General features: G+C 37.7%; 1 protein-coding gene across 8 annotated transcripts in view; it reads right to left on the bottom strand.

Moving 5' to 3' along the window:
• Positions 1–20,502, bottom strand: part of SGCG (sarcoglycan gamma) — a 129,283-nt gene that overhangs the window by 88,386 nt on the left and 20,395 nt on the right. For 5 of the 8 annotated variants that reach the window (XM_071804234.1, XM_071804235.1, XM_071804207.1 and 2 more), the window contains exon 2: positions 2,406–2,497. The gene's annotated coding sequence lies outside the window, so the exon portion shown is untranslated. Of the gene's footprint in view, positions 1–526; positions 669–2,405; positions 2,498–20,502 lie in introns of those variants that run through there. The other 3 variants (XM_071804208.1, XM_071804219.1, XM_065830870.2) reach the window with 2 other exon arrangements.

Below are 20,502 nucleotides of genomic sequence, written 5' to 3'. Positions count from 1 at the left end.
CACACTGTCAAGCCAAAAAGCGTTGAGCAGAAGCATGAATCCATTCCTGACTAAATTTAACTTTCAGTATTTGATAGATAAACTGAGAAAAACTTAGACCTACAAACAACAGAGATTTGCTATTTCAAATCAAATATGTATATAAGCACAGAAATATGATATTGGAAAATATTTTAAAAGTACTAAAAGTTCGTTTCTTAGTATTATACAAGTGCAAGTTTAAGCTATGCAACTTAATACTGCATTTAATTGTAAAAATAAATATAATTAAACTGTCAGAATCTAAAATAATAATTGTATATAAGTATAAGCACTTAAATTTAGGTCCTAAAATAAATTACATAAGCATCAAAATGATCCTAAAATGAGGAGAGAATCAGCCTGAAGTGCTGAACAGAAAATCAGATGGGGGAGAAGCTCAACAGATCCATCTAATAAGAAAAGAACAAACAACACCCAATTCAACTATTAGTATGCTAATATTTTAATAGAGACATAAAAAGAAATTTTAAAAATTGTTACTTACCTTAGAGATCTGAAACAATGTGGACTTCTGGATAAACTACAACCAGTCTCTTCCCAAGAGAGAATTGTCTAACTTTTCCACTACTTTCAAATCTGGAGTGGAAGATATTTTAGGCCTGGCCAAATATCACTGGAAGAAAATTCGTTCACATGTTTGGCTGTGTTTTGCATTCCATCCTGTTGCTCTGGCATACACACGCAGCTAATTATAATCTGTGACATAGGCGGCTAATTCTACTGCTAAAATGGTTGTGTACTGACTCCAGAAATGAACTGCCCCACTGTAAGACACAACCAATCCATAATTCATACTACAATGGCCCAACCTGTCATATAACACCAGCTGCTTTATTAAAACCTGAGAATATGCAGCACTCCATAGAATTTGCACGTAAAAACTCTTACCACAGTTAGTTGCTGACAGAACACGATGCAAAACTAGAAACAAAAGAGACGCCTGCTTTATTTTCTGAGCCTATATGCAACATCCAACTCAATTTTAGTAGTTGTTTTTCTGAATATTTTTAATTTTAGTGATAAGAATATTTTAACTATAATCTATACTGGCTGGTATTTGAAGTCTCTTTAAAAAAAGGAAACACGTATTGTAACATAGCTATAATAGCACATATAAATTTTATACAATAGCTACACTAACAATTATCAAACTTTCTAAAAAGTTAAGCCATCCTTGGTGTTTAAGAAAGATGCATATATATAGCAAGAAATATATTTAAAATGTTGCATGTATTACATATTTTAAGATGATTTTATAGAAATTATGAGACCTATTTTTTCAGTGCCATTTAAGCTTTGAGTTCTCAAATGCAGAAGCAAGAATTCCAGCCCTGCACTGCTTGCAGTAGGTTGACTACATGATGACCAACAGACTTTCTGTTCAAACTACTATATTTTAGAATCTGTGCTGGTAGCTGTCCGCAATTCAAAAAGCATTAAACCATACATCTGTAAGTTTTACAGAAAAAAGTTCAGTGCTATGTGAAGCATTGCAACCATCATTTATATGTTTGGACAATTTAATTTCTCAAAGCATAATGTTTCCTTTTTTTCTAGCCGTGTACTCACATTGTTATCATGCTTTAAAAGATGAAGCTCCTATCAGACATTTAACAGCTGCAGATCATAAATTTAGGACTGACACAAATCCAACTGATCACAGGCTTACAAGATACTTTTTCCCTTTATAAATTCTGTGGCCATTAATCCTTTATCAGACTCCGTTTACATATACAGATGCAGTTGTTCTTTTCTATACAAAGGAATTAATTCACTGGTATCTGACAAAAATGACAAATACTTTTCATAATAAAATATTTATCAATATCTTTAAAACAGCTTTTAAATTTAATCTCATGGATTTATTGAAGATAAACTAGGATGAAAGCATTTTTATGTAGTGTTAACAGCAAAGCTTTTGTTTAATTAAAATTCCCTGTTAAGTATTAGAGGAAGAAAACTATAAATGCCAGATAATTTTGAATTGTTCATTATTTGCCATTATTTAGGTGATTGTGTATTCATGTCCAGGGATTTCCTGCAAAATCTTTTGTCTATTCTTGGAGAAAAGTAGACAATCGGATAAAACTAGAAGACCCCAAAAAATGTTAACTCTATTTTAGTATGTTTCCTTTTGTCATATTTGTAATTATTGGATTTCTCTATTTATAAAATAGTGCCCAGCTACAGAAAGAGGTTAGATTGTATCACCTGGTACCTCTCTTTATGGACAGAACTTTTGTGTTATTTTCCATGTATGATTACTCTTCTTGGCCTAGATTCGTGATGTCTTTTGTCTGCTCTTCTACCTATCTAATACCTGCAAAGTAGAAATTCTAAAAATGAAAAGAACAAGTAAATACCTCAGTTAGTATCTTCTGAAGTTCTCATGAAGTAGGACTGAAGCAAGAGCAACTGTCAGTGAGTTCTGTATCATTTGAAGGCAGTTGTCTTCCTATTTAAATGCAAAGAATGGAAAGACAAAGAAAAAATTGTTATGATTATGGGCAAAGAAGAAGACATATTCCTGAATTGCTCTCCTAACTACTTTAATTGACAACATCTTACGAGTGATGGATCGAAATCCACTGTGGAACACAAATGAAACACTGGACACCCAATGTCTGTTCGGACTGCAAATATTCATGACAGCGCAGTTTACAGGAAATGAGAAATGAAAATTAGTCAAAAATCTATCTGAAAAGTAATAAAAAAAAATTTCTGTTGCAACGTTAAAATTCCGTGTAGCATTAGCATGTATTAGTACAATAAACAATGACTTAGATGATGGTGTTTCATTGCTTTCGTACAAAAACTAAGTCTTTCTCTCCGTCCAATAATTATCTTCACTGCTCAGGAATGCTGATGTCCCATTCCTCACCAAAACCTGCCAACCTCCTTTTCAATTGGATTTTGAAAGTCAATGACTGACAGCTTAGTCCTGGAAAGGTAACTAAGAAAACGTATTTATCTTCCACATTGTCAGAGTCCACTCATATCAGCACCTGACTAACCAGAACTATTTGCAAACTTACATCATGAAAAAACAATGGAAAAAGATATTGTGGTTTGAATATTCTGCCATTAAAAGATGTCGCTTTCTAGAGAAAAAAATACTAAATTTTGACAAAAAATTCTGTGTATACCTACAAGATTTTAAGAATACCAACTTATCCTTCAGAGTACAAGACAACACAATGGTAGACAAAGACTATCACATACCAGTTTAACTAAATCATCTAACTAAAACAGACACAGAAGCCATTTGGTCCTGTCAACTTCACAGAATCATAGAATGTTTTGGGTTGGAAAGGACCTTAAAGACCATCTAGTTCCAACACCCCTGCCATGGGCAGGGACACCTTGCACTAGACCAGGTTGTTCAAAGCCCTGTCCAGCTTGGCCTTGAACACTCCCAGGGATGGAGCATCCACAGCTTCTCTGGGCAGCCTGTTCCTGTGCCTCACCAGGGGAAAAAATTTCTTCCTTCTATCTAATCTAAATCTCCCCTCTTTCAGTTTAAAGCCATTACCCCTTGTCCCACCACTACATGCCCTTGTAAAAAGTTTCTCTCTAGATTCCTTATAGATCCATTTCAGGTACTGGAAGTCCGCTGTAAGGTCTCCCTGGAGCCTTCTCTAACTTATTCAGATATTTTTCAAGTCTGTGACAAGCTTAAAGAGTCTGATGAGGATTTGCTAAGCAACGAATATTCTAGCCTTTATGAAAAACAGAGTTCATCTTAGAAATAAAGTACTACACAATGATTTTACAGTTAATTATAAAAGAAATTTTAGGAACAGAACAGAACATTGGACATGGACAGGACCCACAACAATCATCTAGTCCAACTGCTTGACCAATCCATGGCTGATCAAAAGTTAAAGCATATTGTTAAGAGCACTGTCCAAATGTCCCTTAACCACTGACAGGCTTGGGGCATCGACCACCTCTCTAGGAAGTCTGTTCCAGTGTTTGACCACCCTCTTGGTTAATAAATGCTTTCTAATGTCCCATCTTAAACCTCCCCTGGTGTAACTTTGAACCATTGCCATGTGTCCTGTCACTGGATACCAGGGAAAAGAAGTCAGTAATTATTAAACTAAAAAAATTAACTATGCATGTTAGATTTTTCTCTATTTGTCAAAAGGCAGGATGTTTCCATAGAGGCTTATATACTGTAGTCAGGAAATAGCTTCTTAGATCATGCGTGCAGCCAGAAGAGTATCTGTCTAGAACTCAAATCATGCTCTTACTTCATTTGCAGCATCTTTCTCTTTGTGGTCTAAAACTAGTCAGTCACACTCCCTCTTCAGAAAAACAAACCAACAAATCCAACCAACCAAACCAAAACAAAAAAACCCCAACAACAAAAAGATACAATAAAACAAGGAAGATATCCAAAGCCTCTTGTATCCCCAAATACGCATTGCAAGAGATCGTTAATAATGGAGTTAACTAAGAAGTCTTCTAATGCTGCACAACTATAATTATGTGGCAAAGAGTAAATATAGCTCAAATTAGGTTGTGTGGATGTATAACTACAGATGAAACAGAAGGTTTGCCATGTGAAATATTGAGATACCTTGATAGAGGTTCAGAAAGGTCAGGCATTACAGCAAAAGCAATTTATGTCAATGTTAAAATGGGACATACTTTGGGAAAAAAGTAAAATTCACATGAAAATATATACCTATAATGATGCAACAAAATAACCACCTTTTCATAATTTTTTTTTTTCAGTTCTCCTGACTTCCCACTGTTGTTAGGGGCTCTAATATGACAAGAACCAAGAACTGTTGGAAACAATTTTTTGCTTCCGTCCAGACCATTTAGAGTTCGCTATGTCCAATGTGCTTTTTAAATCTGTAAGGGATAGGACGGCAGGCCATTTATGGATTCAGAGCCATGGTGAACGTCTAGAAAGGGATGTCATCTTCTAAACTTGAGCAAAACAGTGAGCTAAAGGAGGACTTAATCTTTCACATATAAAAAGAAACATTTGAAAGTTACCGTCGCACCTATCAAAGCTATAAAAATGTAATTGTTTTAAAAAGTTACTGAAACAAGGTGGAAATTACTCCAATGGGAACCTTTTGGAATATAAACACAGGACTCTCAGATATCCAAGGCTTTAAGGGAGAGCTCTCTAGACTCTTTTCATTACAATGATATGTATAAGGAGATTTGAAACAGCTCTGAAACTCAGAATATTTGTTTTATTAGAGTATAAACAAACCAAAACAGAAAAACCAGAAAATGACTATGCAAGACAAGATAAAAATAAAAGGACTTATAAATAAGTATCCAACTGCCCAACGTGTCAGTGCACAGCAGGTCCTTATGTCTTGTTTCTTGGAATTTTTTCCATCTGTGAGCACAAACAGCTGGCTGTGGGTCTGTTCCCTGTTCGTCTCAGCAGTATTTCAATCTCTGCTTCAGCTGCCATCTCCCAGCTCCTGGCTGCCACACTCCTCTTTCTCTATCCCTTTTGTCACATTCTGTCATGTAGACTCTCCTCCCCAGCACATTCAGCACCTCTAGAACGGGAACCTTTTTCACCTCCTGTTCCTCCAGCTCTGCTCACTCTCTTTTTCAAAGTAACTTGGGCACAAAACAGATTTATATAAAACAGATTAAAATTGTCACAGAAAGCTAGGTGGTTTATTGTTGTTGCTGCTTGCTTTGTTGTTGTTGTGCGTTTGTTGGGGGATAGGTTAAACACTAACTTCTGCTTGGATTTGCATCTTCACACAATCTGATTAAAAACTATTTCACTTCTGTGGGTTTAATCCTTTAAAGAGGTTAAGTAGTGAGGCAGACAGTGAAAAGCTGCATATGTACTTTGTGCTCACTGCTGCACTCTGTGCAAAGATGAGCCTGGCAGGTGAACTGGGATAGATGTAAGATGGAATATGTCACTTTTCTAAAAGCAAACAACTAGGCCCAGGTTTGTTGACCCTTTCTAAGAGTTGAGGAGGGAAAGACTAATTTGGAGTCTGCAGCTTGCATGCAAACTGGAAGGCATAAGGGAGAGACCTTGCTATAGTAGTATCTTAAAGGCAGAAGAATGTTGCCTAACTTAATACTGATGAGAAAAAAAACCCCACAAAACATTAAATGTCCAAGCAGATTTGGAATTATTTTGTCCTATTGTATGGCTGGTACAATTTAAGCATTCTCCTAAGCATGAAATTCAACTACTGTTGGCTTGAGGAAGTTAATTGTTAGCTTTTCTCAGAAAGTAAACAAGAAATGTGTACTTTGGTTTATATGAAACTCTATATTATTCTAGACAGGAGAGTGGAGTAAAGCACTTTAATAGGTTCATTGTTTTTGCATTGGGATTTTTATTTTAGGGTATGTTTTACTGTGCACCTACTCACAGCTCCGTCTGCGAGCACTCTGTGACAGACAGAATAGTATCTTTACAGTTGCATTCTGTATAGCATGTCAAATCACATCTATTATACAACAGATGCCAACAGGACTGACAATCAATAAAGAACTGCGTTTCATGTTCTTTGGTCATAACATTTCCTTTTACATCACTTGTCCTGCGCTAAAAACAAAAGCAAAAACCCCAACCCCATTAAACATCCCAAGCAGGATAGTGTTGCCTTCTGAACTCTGAAGCATTCAAGTGAAACACATGACTGTCACCCAGTATAGGCAGCTATATAAAACCAAACATTGAATGACCGTCCCTCCATGGTAGAATAGGTTAAATAGCACTTGGAAGCTCTGCGTCTGTACCCATATTCTCATATTACGTAAAGGTTTGTACAGATACAAACCCTAAAGAAAATTACGAGTCTACCACACTATTTTCCTTCCTTTCTACTTCTTTGATCTCCTTTCATTTTTGTTTCCTTCCCTACTCACAGATATATCAGAAGTACAGCTGATCGAGAGATATAAAAGTCCCTCAATTTTCTTTTATCATTAAATGTTACTTCTCAGTAACATGATATATATTTAATTCTGGCATAATAAAGAATGTGTATTTAATCTGCACTTGAAATAGAAGCACATAAAAGCATTTAAAACTCTGTTTAAATCCTCTGATTCAGTCTACTTCATTAGTTAGAACAGTTTTTCCATGCAGTAGCAGCACGCATCTTACCAGAGAGCAAGCATTAGAGTTAAGACACACAAGGAAACAATTTCCTTTTCCAATAAGAAAATTACAGTACTCTGGCCAGGACACTATAACAGGAACCATGGTCCCAGAGCTCATTCCCCAAAAGACTCAATGCCCAGAAAGTTTTAGTGGATTTCAATTTTATATTTGAAGCAACTTACTATTAAATTCTTTTCACAGAAGGAACCTGCATTAGTTTAATTTTCTTAAAACTGCAGTCATCAATAACAGTGATAAAAAGATGGAACACTAGTTAATTACTTAAGAGAAAAGATACAGTCTTAATATAGTGATTCTTCCCTGTTAAAAAACTGGAAAAAGTTATTGTTGGATGGTCATACTACAGGCCAGCATGTATGCTCAAACAGAATGAGTAAGACTGGCTGTTTAGCTAGTATAAATTAAATTAATACATTCTTAATCATTTGTTATGAATGACAAAGAGAACTTCCTCCATTTCTTTTGTTGCACAGGTTCAGCTTTAAAAATCTCAGAAGTACTTCCAAATAATGAACTAAAATTTAAAAGCTAACAGAAGAAAACAGAAAAAGATAGAATTGAAGGAGGAGTAAACATGTTTTAGCTAATACGTAAAATGTGGTCGCTTACCTAATTAAATCTCGCTCCAAGAGAAATGAGCATGTTAGTTTAAATCAAGAAGTGAGCAAAAGAAGCATATATAGAATCTATATCCTAAATTATATTTAGCAATTATCTAGACAAAAGGAAGTTTAAAATGTTTTCATTTTACATGATTGCTTCTGTTCACATGTTCTGATGAAAATTCAGTGTAAAAGAAAAAGAGGAATAATGCAGACTTCAGCCGTATAAGAAAGTTACATGAGTTTACATAATCTATTTCTAAACAATTTGTCTTTATATTTACACATATAAACCAGAACTTTGAAGGGCGTCTGCTTAAAACCTTCCGTTACAGTGATCTCCTCCAAGTAATCCAGAAGTTTTAAAATCTCAATTACACTATAAAATATAACTTTTGTTTCTGTGTTTTTGTTAGACAACCTGGAAGCAGCCAGATGAGGCAGAATATAAATAGAAGACGGCTTATAAACACGACATTTCCTGCCCATTTCTCTTCGTTCAAAGAGAATCCCTGTTTTCAAACCTGGTATCTGGCCCCTCAGTAATTTTATAAGTTGCAGAAAACTCTGAAGTTTCCTCCAGAATTAAGGTTTCCATTTTACCACCTGTGAAATGTCACTTGCAGCTCTGTGGGCTTTGTGGCAGTTTCTCCTCTTGCCTGCTCCTGTGGAACTGCAGGCTCCCAGACCCTTGCTGACTTCTCTGCCTTTTTACTCCTTGGTAAACTTCTGTTTTCTAAAATCAGTTTTTTTTCTGGAGTGTTTTCCTATGTCCTTAAAGCAACAACCAACTTTCTCTGCTTCCATAAGGTCTTACCTGATTCAGCCACTCTTATTAATAGAACACAGCAAGTAAGAAGAACAAAAAGCACCCAAGTAAGGCAATCTGCTTATCCACCTCTGTTCATTCACATTTGCACTGTATGCAGCAGGATGAATTAGCTAACAGACAAAAGGATACACTTTGCTTCAACAGTTTGCACAGTATACACCACATTATAACCAAATCACGCGTTCTCTGAAATCAGACATATTTTCACTGTTACTGAATGAAACAATTTCTTGTGGACAGTGTAGGAAAAGCTTTTATCCAATAGTGATTATCTCCTGTGGTTTTTTTTTGGTAGCTAAGAAAATGCCATTTTCTCAAAGCATTTTACTTTTTCTTTAAAACCATGCTGTAAAACACTGAATGATTAATGGTTTCCCATTTTACAAGTCGCTATAGTAAAAGTGTTCTGAAGTCGATTATTCTTAATTTTGCACTCAAAATCATGCTACACACTATGACTCACTAAAAGAATGTCAGGGTAAAAAATCTCAGTGTTTTAAAATACCAAAGATGGGGGGAGAGTGAGAAAGGCACAATGAAAAGCATTTTTAGTGCTATAAAGCTGCCTAAACCACATATACATTAGCTACTATTTTGGAAACTACAAAGACACAGTATTTTGTAGTGCTTCTCTTTTTCACTCTGGAACCAAGTCCCTCACTTCTGAACTGCTAAGGTCAGTTCAGATCTGTACCGTACCAGTACAGAGTCAACCCAGCAGAACAGTTCACAGAAAGCATTCCTCACCTTGAAGGCCTGGGCAATGTTTGGTTAACAAAATGAAGGTACATTTAAAAATATAATTTGAGGATTTCCTGAGATCACTCCATGGAGGCTTTGTACTGAACCATATTTAAGAATGCCAGACTGATGTACTTAATCCAGAGTCACTTTTCTGGATCAAGATGATCGCCCTCATCAGACAGATGATGGAAGCTCAGTGTTTAGCTGAGATCTACAGGAGGTTTTCCCCAATGGAAAGGAAGGAGAAGGACAAACAACTTTTCTCACCAACCCCATAATAAAGTAGCAATTTGTGCTCTGACCTTCTGCGGAAGAAAATCAGTTTTAAAGAGCAAGAACAGAAGTGTACGGCAAATAATTTTTAAGAAACTGGTTTGAAGATCTGAAATTGTATAGAAGTAGAGCCTCAGTACCAAAGGTTAAGTCACTGTCCTTGATCCAACCAATCTTTCTGAATTATCATTCACCTCTAAGACTGGAAAAATAACAATTATTAATGTTAATAATATACCCCCAACAATCTGTTGGCCCTGCTGAGATTTTAGCTTTGCCAAAATGCAAGCAGAAAAATTAGGCACAAGAGAAGTGTATTTAATTAGGAACTTGCCATCTGGCATAAGCAAGTAAATTATAAGTGTAACCCTTTTAGGATAGAAGAAGCTATAATCAACCAGGGAATAGACCATAAGCTATTTCTTATTTGATTGAAACACATAAATTAGGTATGGGAATAGTGTAATTATCTAGTATTTTGAAGGGTTATCCACAAGGCTGAGCTGTGGGCAACCACAGCAAGCAGAGTAACCATAGTAAAACGGCTGACTTAAAACTGACAGATGCAAACTAATGATCTTGGCAGCCTTTAAGAATCTGACACCCTACCTTATTAAGCAAATTTAGAATATATTTGGAAAATAAATAGCTAAAGTATTTTAAACAAGGAATAAAAGCATGCTTAACATTCTTTCTGGAGTGCTATCTGGAACAATGTTTATTATAATTGGGCATCTCATTCTGACAGGCTGTTTTGAAAAAAATGAACAAAAGTCAAGTACAGAAATAGGCAACAAAATGAAGTAGGTTATACTCAGCTGTTCTTGTAGTGCAAAACAGGAGAAAATTGCTTTGATTTTAGTAATAAACATAATCAACAAACGCGTAAGTTTCGCCTTTACTGAACTTGTGGTTTGTAATAGGTTCAGAGTAACTAGTCAAAGTAACAGATGTTACGATTGAAAGCATTTCTCCCTGTTATTTAGTCAAAACATTTTACTTCACATCTTTACTCTTTACATTTAGTTAGCTTTGCACTGGCTAAAGTGAGAACAACTGCACGGTACTTCTTAGGATCACCTCATTTATGCTCTGGATCACCATGGTACCCAGGCAGGTTGTTTCATTTTCAGCTGCGCAGTCAAACTCCCTGTCCATCACCTGCCAGCAAATGGCAGCAGGACCAAACAGAAAGCCAAGTCACAGACCGCCCCCTCCAGCAGGAAAAAACTTCCAAAAATTCAATGGCCATTTCCTAAAATAAAGGTGTCTGACAGACTCTCACCTAATATGTTACTGATTTTTAATCCCTCAAAGTAGATGAGCATCAAAATCAGCATAAAAGAGTGCTGTCCTGGTCAGCTACTGCACAAAACAGAATAGACCCTTCTATTCACAGAATAATCACCTGCACACCCAGTTTAACCATGACTTAGAGCTATCTGTACTTTTTGCAGCATTTTCTGAGGAAGTGTCCTTCATGTTTCACAGGATCACAGAATGTCAGGGATTGGAAGGGTCCTCAAAAGATCATCCAGTCCAATCCCCCTGCCGAAGCAGCAACACCCAGATGAGGTTACACAGGAAGGTGTCCAGGCGGGTTTTGAATGTCTCCAGAGTAGGAGACTCCACAACCTCCCTGGGCAGCCTGTTCCAGTGCTCTGTCACCCTTACCAAGAAGAAGTTTCTTCTCAAATTTAAGTGGAACCTCTCATGTTCCAATTTGAACCCATTACCCCTTGTCCTACCGTTGATTGTCACCAAGAAGAGCCTGGCTCCATCCACATGACACTCACCCTTTATATATTTGTAAACATGAATAAGGTCACCCCTCAGTCTCCTCTCATCCAAGCTAAAGAAACCCAGCTCCTGGAATATTGATAAGAAGTAGCCTTAAAGGATGACCAGTAACACACAAGTACTGAGTACCAAACCTTTCAGATTTCCAGAATGTGCACATATCTTTGGGGCTCTTTTTCTTTAATTGTGGTTATTGGACCTGAACTGATTTTACCTGCCTCATAGGATTCTTAAAATTCTGAGCTTGGTAAAAACATTAATACCAGACCACTTAATTTTTATATTCTCAAACAAGCTCTGGCAGATAATGTATTTTTCTTTTCTGATTAACTGTGCTTGATGTCCTTGGATTTTAAGCTTTTTCTAAAGTCAAGGACATATTGGTTTACTATGAATAGCTAGTAGTTCTTATTTCTTATATAATTTAATATTCCTTGGCTGCTTTCTATGTAATAGCCCCAGAAGAAGAAAAACAATGAATGAAACTGCATTTGTCATTCCAGTCTTCAAAAAGGGCAAGAAGGGGGACCTGGGTAACTATAGACCAGTCAGCCTCACCTCCATCCCTGGGAAAATGATGGAACAACTTATCCTTGGTGCCATCTCAAGGCATATCAAGGATAAGAGGGTCATTAGGGGCAGTCAACATGGCTTCACCAAGGGGAAGTCGTGCTTGACCAACCTCATTGACTTTTATGAGGACATAATGAGGTGGATAGATGATGGCAGAGCGGTGGATGTGGTCTACCTTGACTTCAGTAAAGCATTTGACACAGTCTCACACAGCATCCTCACAGCTAAACTGAGGGAGTGCAGTCTGGACGACTGAGTAGTGAGGTGGACTGCAAACTGGCTGAAGGAGAGAAGCCAGAGAGTCGTGGTCAGTGGGGCCGAGTCTAGTTGGAGGCCTGTGTCTAGTGGAGTGCCTCAGGGGTCAGTACTGGGGCCTATATTATTCAATATATTCATCAATGATTTGGATGAGGGAACAGAGTGTACTATGAGGAAGTTTGCTGATGACACCAAGCTGGGAGGAGTGGCTGACACGCCAGAAGGCTGTGCTGCCATCCAGCGAGACCTGGACAGGCTGGAGAGTTGGGCAGGGAAAAATTTAATGAAATATAACAAGGGCAAGTGTAGAGTCTTACATCTGGGTAGGAACAACCCCAGGTTCCAGTATAAGTTGGGGAATGACCTATTAGAGAGCAGCATAGGGGAAAGGGACCTGGGGGTCCTGGCGGACAGCAGGATGACCATGAGCCAGCACTGTGCCCTTCTGGTCAGGAAGGCCAATGGCATCCTGGGGTGTATTAGAAGGGGGTTGGTTAGTAGGTCGAGAGAGGTTCTCCTTCCCCTCTATTCTGCCCTGGTGAGACCACATCTGGAATATTGTGTCCAGTTCTGGGCGCCTCAGTTCAAGAAGGACAGGGAACTGCTGGAGAGGGTCCAGCGCAAGGGCAACAAAGATGATTAAAGGAGTGGAGCATCTCCCTTATGAGGAAAGGCTGAGGGAGCTGGGTCTCTTTAGCTTGGAGAAGAGGAGACTGAGGGGTGACCTTATTCATGTTTACAAATATATAAAGGGTGAGTGTCACGAGGATGGAGCCAGGCTCTTCTTGGTGACAATCAATGGTAGGACAAGGGATAATGCGTTCAAACTGGAACACAAGAGGTTCCACTTGAATTTGAGAAAAAACTTCTTCTCAGTGAGGGTGACAGAACACCGGAACAGGCTGCCCAGGGGGGTTGTGAAGTCTCCTACACTGGAGGCATTCAAAACCCGCCTGGACACCTTCCTCTGTAACCTCATCTGGGTGTTCCTGCTTCGGCAGGGGGATTGGACTGGATGATCTTTTGAGGACCCTTCCAATCCCTGACATTCTGCGATTCTGTGATTTTAAAAACAGACACATAGCCTGATACATACCTGGGTGCATGTGACAATATATATATGGTCTTTCCTGGTTGCCACAGGACAGAGTAAACAAAAAGGATGGTGTTAATTTGTGCTACTGGAACAGTTCAAGAAGAAAAGATCTGGCCAATACTATAGTCAGATTTTCTCCAAAGAATGGTAAAGGAAGAGGAAGCAATATTTTTTTATAATTGTGTTCTCCTAAATTTTTAAGACTGAATCAAGGAGGGATAGGCATTTTAACACCTGGGGCTAGAAGAGAAGTTACCTCCAGCCATACTAATCTTCATAATGGGGTCCCTAAATACACCATAGGTTGAACACTGGGAAGTCAGGGAAGTGTTGCATTTGTGATATTCAGCATCCAGCAGCACACAGGAATACTCCTTCTGCAGCCACATGGATGCCCAAGTGACTGCAAAAGGTGAAGACAATGACTCACCTTCAGGTTACATATCCAGAAACTGGAAGGAGCTGAAAGAAAATTTGTTTGGACTGTTTGCTGGGAAAGTTGTTTAATCCTTGGGGCAGACTGTAATGATACTTCATGTGAAGGGCATACACAGAGAGACCAGGACAAGGGCAGGTGATGCAGTACTGTAGGAAAGTTTGACCTTATTCTGACATCAACTAATGGAGTTAATCTCACTGCCACAAGAGACAGACCCTGAAGGAGCATTCTGAGGCTGCTGTTTTAGTAGCCAGCCTGCTGCAGGCAGGTATCACTTCTGCTCTTAATGTTTAACATGGAGGCTACAGGGTAAGGAGGACAGCCTTTAAGATCTGGAAGACCAGCTCTCTGAGCAACAAACCTGTACACACTCAACATTTTCCAGTAACATGTTTTGCAAGATGATACAGGAAATTAGTTCACTCATTTAATCATACAATGTAACCGCTACAGGAGAGGCAAATAGATAAAAGGAGTTTCTTCAGAATTTAATTGTGCCCCTTTGCTCAAGTAGCATTTTATATCCCCATATATTGCAAGGTCTTGTATCCTTCCCTTGTCTTTCTCTGCAAGAGAACAGATTTAATAGATCTCTCATTGCCAGTCAGTGGTCCTCTGGTCAATACCAGCTGCTGCCTTCTGCTAATGAAATTGGTGGTGGTGATGGTGTTTCCTCACTCATGTTCAAATAAACTGAGGTAACTATGTGAGCAGTCTTGGTTAATCCTCAAACCATGCCTTAAAATGGACAAATCATATAAGGATCTATGTATAACAAATATATATTTCATCAAACAGACATTGATCAGGATACAGAAATACATATGAAATGGTATGCACTAAGCATTGTATGTAGGCACTGTGATATAGACTTTAAAGAAATATGCAATCACTTTTTGATTAGCTAGGTTATATCCCCTTCACTTTGATAAGACTAATGAAATGAAGAAAACATCTAATTTATGTAAATGCTCTCTAAAATCTGAAGTATTCCGATAGATTTGTCTAAGTAACAAGTCAGTCTATCCAAATCGCACAGCCGTACTTTATACTCTAAGCCAATACCATAGATCACATGCTTTAAGTTTTAAACAGTTTTAACATTCACAGATGCATTAAATAATTTTGAAACTAAATAGAAAGTTTTAGCTGTTACATTGTGTTACTCCAATTACAGTGACAAAACTGGTTTCTCAAGTCACAGTCTTGCAGAGATACACATATTAATTAGAGTATATATTTTTTGTACTTCCTAGACTGCAGTGGGATCACTGGCAAACAGAAGTATAAGCATAAATTTAAATTTTCACATAACTCCAGTCTATGCAATTACCTGTTTGGTCCATATCTGACAAGACAATTTTAAAAAAGATACACTAAACATATTAGTATAGCTTCATGGATTACATCAGTGGATTTTGTTTGGTTTGTACTATTATTTCTACTTGTGGCATATTCTTAAAGTAAGCCTATACCCTAGATAGCTTGCTTGCTTTGTCAATGTAATTAATCTTAACTTGCAGTATGAGCGTTATATACCCATTTACAATAAAAAAAACACCAATATAATTAACAGAAAATATTTTGGGCTATAGAAATTTTTACATGGCATATTAAGAAAATAAATATGACAAGACAGATTCATAATCCTACTTCCACGCTTAGTAAACAGTAAAATTGACATGTTTGCTTATATTCCTCTATGAAAGATATAAATATCTTCAAATATATTTTTTTCAAGTGCTCTTACTGGAAATAGCACACAAAATGAACGGTTTGTTCTGTGTAGGCCCAGGGAATAGATCCAGAGGAGGGTAACAGACCCAGTTAGCAACATTAGCTAAAAAAAATAGCAAGACAAACAGATGGACACATATGGCAGCTGACAGTGTGTCCATTTCTTATGAACTGAAGTTAAAAAAGAAATATTCTTATATTTATTTCACATTCCCAAAAGATAATTATGCATAAATGAGCTGTGGGTGATTTTTTTTGTCTTATTGAAATGGTAATTTTCAATTATCAACGCAGTAAAGGTTCTGTGTGGCTCCCTCACAAATAATAATTATTTCAAACTTTGAGATACATACTTGGTGTGTTTGGTGCAGAAGCAGCACTACTGATAAGGGGCCACCTCTGAAGGATGCTTCTCTGTATTCAGTAGATTGCAGTGCAGCATCTGCAACAATGTCAAGTAATAAAAAATCTCCTACCTCATTCCTAAGCCACTCTCAGGCAATTAAATACAGTTCTTGTTTTTACCTGCTTTAGTAAGGATCCATAAATATAATTCTTTTGAGAAAACATTCAATTTTCAAAATTAATGCTTTCCTGAATGTGAATAGTGTAAATTTTTCAGCAAGTTGGGTGCATCTCAGTTACTGCAGACCTGGTGACTTGCCTTTGGAGATACCTGTAACTTCTATTTTATTATAGACAGATGCCTTAGTCATTTGCAGCCATTAGAAAATCCTGGATTCTATAGAGCTGTTAAGATAATTTTTATCACAGTTAACTGTAACAATAAAAATGTGAAGTATAATTTTGTGAGTGAAATCACCAAAAGTTTGCCTAGTACATTTGTGCTAGTCTGGGTTAATAATCAGAAACAATAGCCTTTTGTATGAGTTACATAAAAACCTCAATGGTTCACTTAATAATTTAAATAATAATTAAAAGAAGGAGAATATTCATTTTTTAAGAAAGGAACCTTATAAAGCCACTGAAAGTGGCTAAAAAGTCTCCAAAAGAAAGTTTCACAAATTAACATGCTTTGAAAAATCTACAGACTTCAAAGCAGCTAAAGCTAAAAATTTTCATAAATTACTCAAACTATAGCAATGCTGAGAATTTGGCTGCTATAGACCATTTGCCGCATGTCTTCCATTTCCTTTATAGTGCTTACGAAATTAAGATGAAAGCAGAAAAGGATTTTATAACTGTGAGGTAGTCACGGAATCTCACACCGACAGTCCTAAAGAACCAGGAGGTGCCCAAACAGAGAGAAGTGTGGATGTGCCAGGTGTTCTGCCTGGGAAGCGGAACTGCAGTCAGCCTCTAACAGAGAAACAGGTAACTGTGGAACTTCCAGACAACTTTGGGGCAAAAAAATGAAGTCCTGGTGTACCACATCAATCCTTCTGCCAGAGTTGTCTCACTGCCTTAGTAGCTACTAAGCATGCATCTAGAATGTAGGTCCCAATATAGAAACAATAAAAGAAACATGAGGACCCTACACAGTTACAATGATACCTTTTTTTTTTTTTAAAAAAAAAAAAAGAAACAAAACAGAAAACAAGCAGTCTCCTCAGAAAGGTATTTAAGTGATTAGAAAACCTTTTTTAAGAAGTGAGTCCATTGAAGTTTCCCAACCTGTAAATAGCATATTATCTTCCACTGCCTATAAACTAAATTTTACTTTCCACTTTAAAATCTGATTTGATGAGTTGCTATTGAACTCCATTTGAGATTAAATTTGGTCACGTCATATTTACCTTTCAGCTGCTTCAACTAATTCACAAATATATGCAAAAACGTAGCATAAAACCAAAGTGTTCACTATCTACAATGCATCTGTCACTAAAGTAGATGATTTTACAGCTTTTTACCAAGAGCTTAATTCAAGACACAAAAATAAATTCTCTTTACATCAAGCTGCTGTCTGTGAAACTCTAATTCAGCATTACATATGGGAATTCTCCTATCAGCATTCATAAACACAGCATATTGTAGCTGGGCAGAGAAACAAAGCTTATCTACAATGCTTTTTTTTACCCTCGTCCAACTTCTTCCACAGCTTCTCAACTGAAAGGGCTGTTGTATCTCCAATCCCTTCTTTACCCTGATATTCTTGCTTAGTTGCACTTCTGAAGCTCCTTCTTGTGATGGTGGCTTTCAAAACCAAGGGGGAAAATTCTTCTTACCAGTAATGGTCTTCCTTCCTTGGGTAACTCACAAACATGTTTTAACAAAAGGTGTATTCACCCTAACCACAAAAGACTGAAGTCTCCCCTTGCAGAGCCCAGGGGAGAAATGCTCTAATCCCTGCCCCAGTAACAGTGCAGGAGACAGAACAGACCTACTGCCAGTTCTGTATCACTGCCACCTTCCATCAGTTCCTTTCAGATACAGAGACATGCATGGAAAAGTCTTGCCTTCTCTATCCAACGTATACATGGACTAGCAATCACTTTCTCTGAGGGGCTCACGTAATTATTCTACCAACTGCTGTGCCATGCACTACCCAACCGTCAATAAAACAGTGGTGTTTTGAAAAGTTCCATTATAAAAGTGACTGTTCACTTTAGGAATGGCACAATGCTCGATATGTGAGTTTACAGCAAGATGTTCAAAGTGAGATGCTAAAAAATGCACCTACTCAGGTCACTCAAGTACTGGTAAAATGCTGCTATCATAACAGGTCCAAACACAACATCATATTAGGACAAATTACGTTATTGACAAATTGCTACACTGAAACAAGTGAAAATGCTACACTTCCCACAGTGGAAATGAAGAGTTCAGGATGTTTCCCTAAGGCAAAGCTAGAGCAAGAACAACTTTTTGATGTTGAGTATTTAACAAAACAGAGCTAGCTCAAGAAACACAAGGCCAACAAAGAACACCAGGAGGTGACTGTCCAAGATTAATTTAATTGCATTTTGGTGTAATGAAGAAAGCATCAAGGAAACATACTGAGTGACTTCTGTCTTTCAAAAGGACAACATGGCAGTTGGACCAGATTATTGCTTAAGGTCCCTTCCAACTGAACTATTCTGACATATCTTACATTTCTGTAACCTGGATTTCATTTGCAATTCTACTGTCTCATCACTCAGCATCAGAAGGTCCTTCTGAAATTATTCAGTTGATCCCAACTCTTACTTCTTTTGAAATATCAGATGTCCAAACCCCTGCACAGCCCCTTTTCCAGGTCTTCTCTATGACAGTGCAAGTTGTGTGCACTGTGCAAGACCTGCATTATGCAAACAGGTCTCAGCATAGGCTGTTGCAGATCTCCAAAGATAATGTTCCTCCACTGCAAAAATTTAGCATATACTTTTTTTAAGTTTTAGACACCTGCTTAACTTTTCAGTATCCTTCTACTTGTGGCATGGCTGCTTATTTTCTTAAACTTCTCATTAAGGAATCTCTTGAAAGCTTTCTGGAAATCTAAGTAACCTATAATCAACAAGATCATTTTAACCGACAGTTGCGGTTTAACTCAGCAGGCAGCTAAATACCACACCACAGCTCACTCACTCCCCCCAGTGGGATGGAGGAGAGAATCGGAAAAACATAAAACTCATGGACTGAGATGAAGGCACCTTAAAAGGACAGAAAAGGAAGATATAATATTAGTAACAATAATAATAATGACACAAAACAAGTGAAGCACAATGCAATCAGTCACTACCCACTAACCAATGCTCAGCCTGTCCCTGAGCAGTGGCCCCTGGGCCGGTTTTTCCCCTAGTTTATATACTGAACATGATATCATATGGTATGGAATATCCCTTTGGTCAGTTGGGGTCAGCTGTCCCAGCCGTGTCCCTTCCCAGCTTCTTGTGCACCCCCAGCCCACTCGCTGGTGGGTGGTGTGAGGAGCAGAAAAGACCTTGGCACTGTGTAAGCACCGCTCAGCAGTAACAAAACATCCCTGCGTTATTAACGTTACTCTCATCCTAAATCCAAAAGATAGCACTTTATCAGCTATTAGGAAGAAAATTAACTCTACCCCAACCAAAACCAGGACACCGATGTAATTTTCTGTCTGCAAGGGCACATGATGTTATACCTCCAGAATGAAATTTAAACTGCAATTGCTCAAAAGGCTGATCTAAAGTTTGACAGCAAAAATATCTAGCCAGATCCCAAGTCAAATGTATACAATTATTTGCTTTATCTGTTTCATTTCATGACCGCTCTGCCTTCATCATAGAATGTCAGGGACTGGAAGGGACCTTGAAAGGTCATATAGTCCAATATCCCTGCCAGATCAAGAACACCTAGATGACACATCCTTCAGAAACTTAAGAACTTATCTCCTATCTTACTCCTCAGGGTACAACAACAACAAAATCTATGTCAAAAAGCTCCATCTAAAACTATCAGATGCATCAAAGAACAGAAATTACACATGACAATGCTAAAGACTGACAGAATACAAAGAATGCTTTTATTTTAGCTTCCATTTTTCTGAGAATTAAAGAACAAGTATCGAAGCAGTGGCAGTATTAAAATAAAAGTTGAGAACTGTCAACTTTTGATAACAAGATGATTTTTAAAGTACTAAAAACCAAGCCAGATGTTCCTAAGTCTAATGAGAGCAAATTGGCAGCTTAAATGGTCAGGTTTACATGCGATGGGTATACACTAACGTGGAGGATGAAGACACAGACTCAGGCAGGGTACAAACTAAAGACCTTTATTTACACAAACTGCTATGCTTTATAGCTCTTTCTGCTGTCCACACACTATCAGCACTATGCTGATAGGGTAAAGCCTTGTAATTCTTCTGCATATTCTTCTATCACTGTATTGGTTAAAGTCCTTTGTCCACACAGAGGCGCAACTCTGGAAACACATCCTGTTTCTTGCTGTTGCCTTCTCAAAACTTGCTCATTCAGCTTCTCACAGGCACAGGTCTGTCTCGTCAAGGTTGAACCCTTCCTCATATCCTACATGCTAAGATTTAAA

The sequence above is a fragment of the Patagioenas fasciata genome, chromosome 1 (assembly GCF_037038585.1).
Source record: "Patagioenas fasciata isolate bPatFas1 chromosome 1, bPatFas1.hap1, whole genome shotgun sequence".
Taxonomy (NCBI): domain Eukaryota; kingdom Metazoa; phylum Chordata; class Aves; order Columbiformes; family Columbidae; genus Patagioenas; species Patagioenas fasciata.
Note: the sequence above shows the minus strand (reverse complement) of the source record. Positions and strands in the feature narration are given on the sequence as shown.